This window comes from Saccostrea cucullata, unplaced genomic scaffold, assembly GCF_032062105.1.
Source record: "Saccostrea cucullata isolate Sc308-1 unplaced genomic scaffold, CSIRO_AGI_Scuc_v1 ctg1074, whole genome shotgun sequence".
NCBI classification, from domain to species: domain Eukaryota; kingdom Metazoa; phylum Mollusca; class Bivalvia; order Ostreida; family Ostreidae; genus Saccostrea; species Saccostrea cuccullata.
Genome location: NW_026924110.1, coordinates 168,656 through 178,081, shown reverse-complemented (window position 1 = coordinate 178,081; position 9,426 = coordinate 168,656). Strand labels below are relative to the sequence as shown.

Here is a 9,426-nt window from a genome sequence, read left to right as displayed (position 1 = left end):
TACATATGGTGTACCATAGGTTTCCGCAACTGAAACTTGCTGAAACTTGAGGTTTACGCAAGGTTTCAGTATGCATATACGGTTCGAATACATATGGTGTACCATAGGTTTCCGCAACTGAAACTTGCTGAAACTTGAGGTTTACGCAAGGTTTCAGTATGCGTGTACGGTTGAAATACATATGGTGTACCATAGGTTTCCGCAACAATTTAGCCCAGCTTTTCAACCAAAACTCATTTTCCCCCTGAATTTTCATATTGGAAAAAACAAAACACACTCACACTAGTAATCAAAGAGTATTTAATTTTATTATCAACATTTACATACATTGGCTTGGCCATTTATTTTCTCTTGCATCATAAATATTTTTACAACTAAGTCCGAGCTCTCGTGTCACAACAGGAGGACAGAGAAAATGTCTGCATTTAATGATGTCTCATACATGAGAGATATAATCTTGCGAGAGAAACTTAGAACTGCAATCAATCAACTAAACCTGAATTCGGTATATGCAAGTCTAGTATCATCAAGGAAATGTAAAAGTACTTGGTATAATAAATGCACAAGTTCACATCATTAGTAGCCAATAAGCACCAAAGTGGATTTCTTTGTTAAATATTCAGTTTGTAGTCCATCATCAACCAACAGAAAAGTCCTTGAGTGGTCCACATTTTTGAAGACCCACTTGCACTTCAAGTTCAAGTTGGATTGACCTGCTCGTCAGTTACTTCAACCTATTGAAAATATATAAAAATATAGTTTAACAAAATCCCGATCTAAATAAGACAACATGTTAGATCCTCTTGCATACTCGCTACACAACATCTAACAGCATCCATAGAAGGTCACGTCAAATGTCAAATACGGAACGACTCAGACTCTAGACTTATTCATTCCAATAAATTAAATACAATAATTTTTGCATTCGAGTATTTGATTGGTTAATAGAATTCAACGTCTGACGTGACACTCTACAGGATGCCATTAGATTTTAGCCAATATGTGCGCAGATCTAACATTTAATTTTAATAAGATTGACAAACTGAAAGTTCCTAAAACTGTTCTAGCACAAGCCTATGTTTGATTAATTTCAGATTTTCAGCATTTTTGATCAGAATGATTTAAAAGTGTAAAATCTCATTAGTTTATTAAAGTTGCCTCTTTTAAACACTTGACAAGGGATAATGAAATAAACAAACTTGAATGTATTTAAATGTACTGAATATGTATGTATGGATTTGTTTCTGATAAGATTTTCAAAGTAAATTAAGGATTTTTTTCTTCATTTTACTTGTTCATCAAAATATATTTTGTACCCCTAACCTAGACCCTTAGACCATGATTCATGATATTTGAATAACAACTAGAGGCCCATAGACCTTATAGGTCACCTGAGTATCATGTAAAGCCTACAAAAAAAAATATGTATGTTCCCGACCGACTCTAATATATAGTGCCGACCCTAAATTTTTTTTAATGCTTTTGTCCCATGAAGTGCAAGATTTCACCCGGGGAATTATAGTCTCCAACTTTGCAAGCCTTTCAACATGTTCAAGACAGAAAGAAGTTTGAGTTACCTTTCTTTTAAGTCACAGAAATACTTGAAAACACCATTTCTTTTGTCATTAATGTTACTTCTATACACTTTTTGATTCAAGAAGCAAAAAAAAAAATGTTTCAAAAAAAAAATAATTACCTACCTATCTACCTATATTTTTTCAGCCTGAAAGGGGAAACAAATATATTTTTTTTCTAGGCCTAACAACTTCCACTCAATTGAATTTTGTTCGTAATTTAAACAAAAAGCCATGAAATTCACAATTTTGAAAGACGCACCTTTGTTTATCATAATTATACATTTAGTTAACATGCTTACTTTGGTTACTTAATACCCAAAGGTAGATCAGAGTAATAAAGACACAATGCAATTCCATTTTATAACCACCAGTTGTGTACCCCACCCCAAAGGAACCACATTTCAAAATTTACTAAATGTTTTCATAGGTTTTATTTCATCTTAAATGGTTTGATTAACTCCAAAGAGCTATAAGACCCACCCTAATACTAGAATCCTTGACCCTGGGGTCATGAATTTCATAATTATGGTAGAGGACTCAATGCCGATTACAATCATACCAACAGTTTGACTGCTTGATGTTCAGGAGGGGAAAAGAAGAAGGGGATTTTCAAAGAGTGCATGAATTAGGCCCGCGGGGGAGGGGGGGATAAAATTTATAAATTTTGTTCCCCTTCACCAAAATTGGTTGAGATTGGTTGAGCGGTTGCAGAGAAGCTGAAAATGTTGATAATACTTATCTTACATAAATCATACAAATTTAGTAGGTAGCTCGCAAAATGAGACTTTCTAAGAAAATGTTAACATCTGTTTATTTCATGGAAACATATAAATATATTATATAAAACTTAAAAAGTAGAGGAAAGCAGCTTACATGTAACCCAACCCCACAACACACTGACTATGATCATGATGATAAATACTAAATAAAGAACTTAACATTACACAGTGAGATTAACAAAACAATAGAAAACAAAAACATACACTTTATGCTTTAGTCCTTAATTTCCTAAAATAGAGCTACATAAATTATATTAAGTTCTTACTCACTGTTAAAACATACCTTTTAACAGAAGTATTCTTCATCCTCTCCTATTAGCCTTAGTTTTCAGATGATTTGTTCAGTGGATATCTGAAAATAAAATAGATCAAGTTAGTACAGTACTGTACATTAATAGCTGTTTTTGTTTTTAGCATGAGCTAAGAAAAGTCCCAAAAACTACTTGCATGTCCATTTCCTTGCACCTGACATTCAGTTAAAATTCTAATAGACTGTAAGACACATGACAAAGAAAAAAAATGATGGAAAATTGTATCATTTTAAAATGGACACACTCTGGTCTAATTCTAAGTGGCAGTCCTATCACAACCACAATTTAAAAGTTCTTGAAAAGCAATTATATCTGAGAGTGAGAAAAATTAAATAAGTTACAATTTTTCATAAAAGCAAGACTACATCTAAATTATGTTTGTTCAAGATATGTAGGCCTTCTTTGATTCAAAATTATAATCCATTTAATACTTTATTTTATTTATTCCATTTTGCATCAAGGGCAGATAACTATTTATATAATAAGACAGAACTATGACTCTTTAGTGGCCATTGTTGAAAATTGATTTAATTAGTGATAGAAATATGGCAAATGGTAAACAGCTATAAACAGAGAGATTACAAAAATCTTATTTGTGTATCAGTCATTTTATCAAGTCAATAAAATTTAGAAGTCATATAGACGTAAAAGTATTATGTCAGATTTTCATAATGGGTCACACAGTGTGGCCCAGTGGTTCGAGCGACACGCCTCAAGTCGGGAAGTAGGTGCTGATTCTTACATCATGGGTCTGAATCCAATGTAGTACATAGAGACCGCTCCCTCGGATGAGAGCAGAGACTGTGTTGGTGATGTATCCATATGAATGAAAAGTTCTCTAAACGGATATCATAATTTCTACGAGCAACAAACAAATACTAGTATATGACTATATAATATCAATGCATGCAACTTAAGAAATTGAAAATGGCCAATTGCTCATTTCATCAAGCTCCAGTCTATCATAATGCAGAATTTATATACAGGTAAACAATAGCTGTTCTGCTGATATCAAGAGAATCATGTTTATGGTTAATATGATTTAAAAGTGATTTCTGATATTCAGAAACTGCACGGTGCAGCACCACATTTAATATTTGAAGCCCAAGGTACAAAAATAACATAAGTATTTCTAATGAAAAATTAAACCATGCACACTAAATCAAGTTTTAGGTTGCTTAAATAGTCTTATTTATTTCATATAGATCAAAACATGCATATGTGTCAACATGACATTAAAATTTAATTTAAAATAAATATCATTTTTAATTAAGTTTAATTCATCATAATTATGCCTTGTACGAAAAGATGCTTATGTATCTTTGTATATAAATAGTTTATTCACTTTCGACATTTGCTTTAAAATCCTTATGTATGAAAATAAAATACTTCAACTTGAATAATGTGCGGCATTATGAAAATTATCAAGTCACTTTCATTGCCCAAAAATCTGCAAGTTCTCAGGAATTTTACTTTCATGACTACAACATGTACAAATTGGCATTTCACAGTGATACAGTACTACACGATGGCATTCTCCCATCATGATGCCCTCTTACATGTCTAATATTTACGATTCTAGATTGCATGTATGTTAAAAATATATTGAACCCCTTCCTCAGCTGTGCAGCACAGTCTTCCATCAATAATAAAAACAATTCAGCAAAAAATAAATGTACGATTCAAGAAACTACTTCTGAGAATAACATTGAACACATCCAGCAGCTATAATGAACAATAAAGCTCACCTTTTCTGAAAAATACATAAGCGTGGGGTCAAATCTTTCGATTTTCCAAATGAAAAAGTTAACACCGGATACAAGTACATAACGATATTATCCTCTAAAACCAACCTACATTTAAAATTCCGGAATACTACAACACGTTGTAATTTTTAAATTATGTAAATTTTACATGATCGGGACGATGCAGAAAATACAATAGCATATTCTAATAATCATGCGGAAAACATGAAAGATAAATACAATGGTGCAAAATGCATGCAGCCTTTTAACAGCGATTTATTATATTTACTTCGACATAAGTTTAGAATAATTTACAAGGCGCTTTTTCACAATAATTACAACTGTACAATGGTCATTTTGAATTTTTGGAACGCGCCATTTTAGGTCAACATTATTCTTACGATTTCAGACGATAAAAACAAAAATAAAGGTGCTCTGAACTGTAACAAATAACTACCTGTATCTAATCTGCCGTTTGGGGTGATTTTCTTCAGTGTAGATTCAAAAGATCTTCTCATCTCTGCTGTTTTTCTTGAGCAAATTCTTGGTGTTTTCTTCGCCATTTTGTCCTTCTTTCTTCTCTGAAAATCTAACCAATGAGAGAGAAGCATTCTGCCGCGATACGCCACCTAGTGATTCAAATTCTTTACGGAAATTTTGCATTTCTCTTTTGGCAATTTTTTTTCTTTTTTTTTTTTACGTTTTAAATGCAAATGTCCTTGTATATATATGGCAACAGAATGAACAGTTTTGAATGATAAAATAAAATTGATCATGGAATCGAAGGGGATAAAAAGCGAATTTTAGACCTTTATTACATGATTATGGTAATTGTTGAAACGGACTCCGACTGTCCTAATGTTTTCAAATAGAATGATTTAAAGTCACATGTACACATGTACTTCGATTATTGTGTAAAAAAAAAAAAGAAAAGAAAAGAAAAGAAAAAAAGAAAATGGTATACAAGTCAACAAAGTTATGCTGATGGCATATTAACCACATATGTGCAACTCAAAAGCAAAATTGGGGTTATAAGAATTATTCATCAATTGTTGAAAATTTTCTACTCAGAAAATATCAACATGAATGTATAAGTCTATTTGTTATCTAGGAATTTCCTGTCACAGCTTACAAATTGAAGTGGGGAGATTTACCAATATTTCTCCTGAAGATCGATTATGTAGATGTAAAATTCATTTTGTTTTTATAACATTGTCATGTAAAAAAAAAAATGATCGTAAAACATGTCCTCTCCCCCCCCCCCCCCCAAGTTATGAAATAAAATAGACTTAGTTTTCATTAGGTTGCGTTTTAATGACCTCTAAATACTTTCAATATTTGAAGTTTACAATGGTGGCAAACAAGGAATACCATTAATTGTCGATTTCTTTTTGTGATTGCCGATTTTTTTTGTGGAGAAATTGTAAAATAATATTGAAATTTTTGAAATAGTCTATTGAACTAGCTATAGCAAATATTCTCCTTACCAATAGATTAATTTTATTATATTAAAATGATAGATAAATATTTAAGAGGTTTGTCTATTTTCTTTTAATCACCAACACATGAAATAAAAACTTCTTATGCTAAATATGAAACATTCTATGAAATATTTTACATAACACATTATACATATGACATGTTTGATTTTAGGTGAAGTTTTATATAGTGTGATTTATTTTTAATTTTGAATGTTCAGAAACCTTGGTGTCATTAGAAAAGGCTAGTTGTGTATACCATGTACTGCGTGTATATATTACGCCTGGTCACAGTCCATTGTTCCTCTAAGGTAGAAAAACCTCTCAATCCACATAGAATATACAAAAAATACACCAATTAACACGGTAGCAGGTGTCTTCGCGACACGTGTCTCCCCACCTGTGGCACGTGAGGACAGGTGCCCGCGAGTGGGGTTCAACGTAAAGAATTGAAAATTTGATCAACTTACAGACTACTTTAAATTTATTTAAAAAAAAACTAAGTTTTAAATCACACATTTAGCACATTATACATCTCAATACGAATATAATTGAACATATTACTAAAAACTATACCGTGTTTTCAGTGATATTGCATTAATTAACATCACGAAAGCAAGATATATGAAATAAAACAAAATTTAAAAAAAAAAAAAGCCTACACATAATATACAATCTGATTAAAATTTTGAGATTTTCCATTCGCTCCCAGGGTATTGTTTCACAAAAGCAGACTTTTTACATATAAGAGTTCCTCGTGTAAATAAACATTTGGGGAACAAATGGAAGATTTAATTTTAATTAGATTGACATAAAATGCTGCAAATCCTGGGAACCATGACATCAAATTTTCAGGACATGTTTTCTTGTAATATTTGTAATGCTGTAAAACCGCGGCTTACGAATAAAATGTTTTCACGAAGACGGAAATAAAAATACATATATGTAGATATTAAATCAATGTTATTATAAAAATAACTAGTACATGTAACTATTGAACTATATATATATGAATAGTAAAAAAGGCTTCCTAGTCAATATGTATTGTTAATTAACAAATTGAAATTATTGAAATGATATCCATTAAGGAATATATATATAGAAACATGTATAAAGAATATAAATACAAACCTTTCTATCTCAGATTATGTTCACTCTCGTAATTATCTGTATTTCATGCACCATGAAGACACACCAATTTTCTTTTTAAACAACTTTACATTAAACGTAATCGTAGTTTTGTGAAAATGATGTATGTTTTCAAAATAATCAATTCCCGAGGGGGAGTATTGAGTTGGGTAATGTAGAAAATCCTTGTGAGAGGAATTGATTTTGTTTAAAAAAAATATTTTTGAATTCCGACACAATATGAAATAAACAATTTTTATACATTTAATATGAAGCAAGGATCTTGTATAATATGCTTATCATTGATATCAATATCGGTATGTGTAAGTTTACACAGAGCAGGCACATCTCAAAATCTGAATATGAACTATTAGATATTTAAAAATAAAACCATTTTTTGTAAATGTGTAAATAAATATAAGGATGATATGAGTTGATTTTTCTACCCTTTTGAAAAAAAATTATAGAGAAAAAGTTTCAGTTCGGTTTCAGCATGCGGAAACCATATGGAATCGAAATCAATAGTAAAAAGATCATATGCATATGAGTTGATTTTTCTACCCTTTTGAAAAAAAAAATAGAAAAAGTTTCAGTACGGTTTCAGCATGCGGAAACCATATGGAATCGAAATTAATAGTTTCCGGAAACTGAAACCTACTGAAACTAAAACGTATCGTTAAATTGACGTTTCATTAAATTTTACATTGGTTTCCGTTTTGCGGAAACTATTAGGAAACAAACCTAATGGTTTCAGTATATGGAAACCCTACTGAAATTTGCTGAAACTATTATATAGTTTCCGCATTGCGGAAACCATACAGGAAACTTCAACGCCAAGTTTCAGCAAGGTTTCCACATAGTTTCAGTTTTGCGGAAACTAGACTTTTCATCCAGTGCGCAATATCGAGCTATGTGAAAACGACAATTATTCATTATAATTTATGATACTACGTGTAGAATCTATAGGATTTATTTTTTTTTTACTTTTTATATACGGTATGTGTATACAGAGTATACTTATCAACACAAAATTATCACTCTCAATTTACTAAATAAGTCTAAAATACCCACGGCTTAATCTAAATAATTAGTAATGTTAAAAAATCTGTAAAATTTAGGAACTGTAAAAGTTAAATAAATCTAAGAAAAGATCACAGTATAGCTCAGTGATGTACAGTGCCAAACTGAGATGCGTACATTGAACTTCAGTGATGTACAGTGCCAGTCTGGGACCCGTACAGTGATCAACAGTACTAGTACTGTACTGTGCTGTACAGAGGTTAAGTACTGTACTCGTCTGTGATGTACAGTGTTGTACTGTGGAGGCGTACAATTACAGACAGTGGTGTACTGTGCTGTACAGTGGAGGCGTACAGTAATGTACAGGGATGTACAAAAAATAACAGTGAGTCTGTACTGTGATTTACCGAGGATTACAGTAGGTACAGGGATTTTGTACAGTGCCTGTACAGTGCTTAAACAGAGAAAAGCAGAACTTTGACAGTGGGTAACAGAGTTTATCAGAGATTTTTCAGAATATCAGGGAATTTTATGTGCAGTAGTGACACGTAAGCATAATAATGTATTTTTTCACACATGCTTAAGGATGTACAACACACCTACCCCAAAAAATTCCTGTCGTTTAATTTTCGTTATTTTTAAATATTTAGTACATGACTATATCTACTGCATGTATGCACATTTTGGACAAAATCGTTCGAGTGGTGTTTGGACAAGAAATTCCAAAAGTTACCCCCCTTTAGTCGTTTACAAGGAGAGAAAATTTTTAATCAATGAACTACTTAAACCTTGATTTTCAAAAAAGCCAGGTTAGATATGACTGTCAAATTTCATTGACGTATTCCTTTAACCATTTAACACAAAAACTTAGCCATCTTTTTGAAATATATATCATCAAAACAATTTTTAAAGGCCTTGAACTGAAAAACTATGAATTATCTAAGCCTTGAAAATTGTGTATTTTTCATATTCAATTTTTTTTTTGTCAAAGAACCTGTCGTTTAATTTTGGTAAAAAACTTTCTTTAGGTAGTTGGTAGTAAAAATAATCTTCATAATTTTTTGTATAATTTTTGAACGACCAGTTTTGATTAAATAGCGGAAAATTACCCCCTCCCCCTTTCTGAATAAATCACGTTCCCGCGCGTCTTTCAGACGGGGGTCGATCACTTTGCTATGAAACTACATATACATATTTTTTAAAAAATCAAAGTGGAATATTGCTTTTGCTTCAAAAATATATTAAATTACATATTTAAAAGTTCTTATATGTAAAGCGTATTTAAATGTAGATTAATAGGCAATTTTTGAATACCCCTACCACCCCCACCCCTTCCTTTTTTTGCGTCGCAGTCCACTAGCGTCTGACGAAACGTCGTTTACAGTGCA

The 9,426-nt window shown here is 31.6% G+C and overlaps 1 long non-coding RNA gene across 1 annotated transcript; it reads right to left on the bottom strand.

The window, feature by feature from the left end:
- Positions 1-368: 368 nt before the first annotated feature.
- On the bottom strand, positions 369-4,590 carry LOC134265754 (uncharacterized). The gene is made up of 3 exons (XR_009991816.1): positions 4,416-4,590; positions 2,640-2,708; positions 369-734 (listed from the first exon to the last, which is right to left on the bottom strand). It is a non-coding gene; the product is annotated as an uncharacterized LOC134265754 (long non-coding RNA).
- Between the last annotated feature and the right edge of the window lie 4,836 nt (positions 4,591-9,426).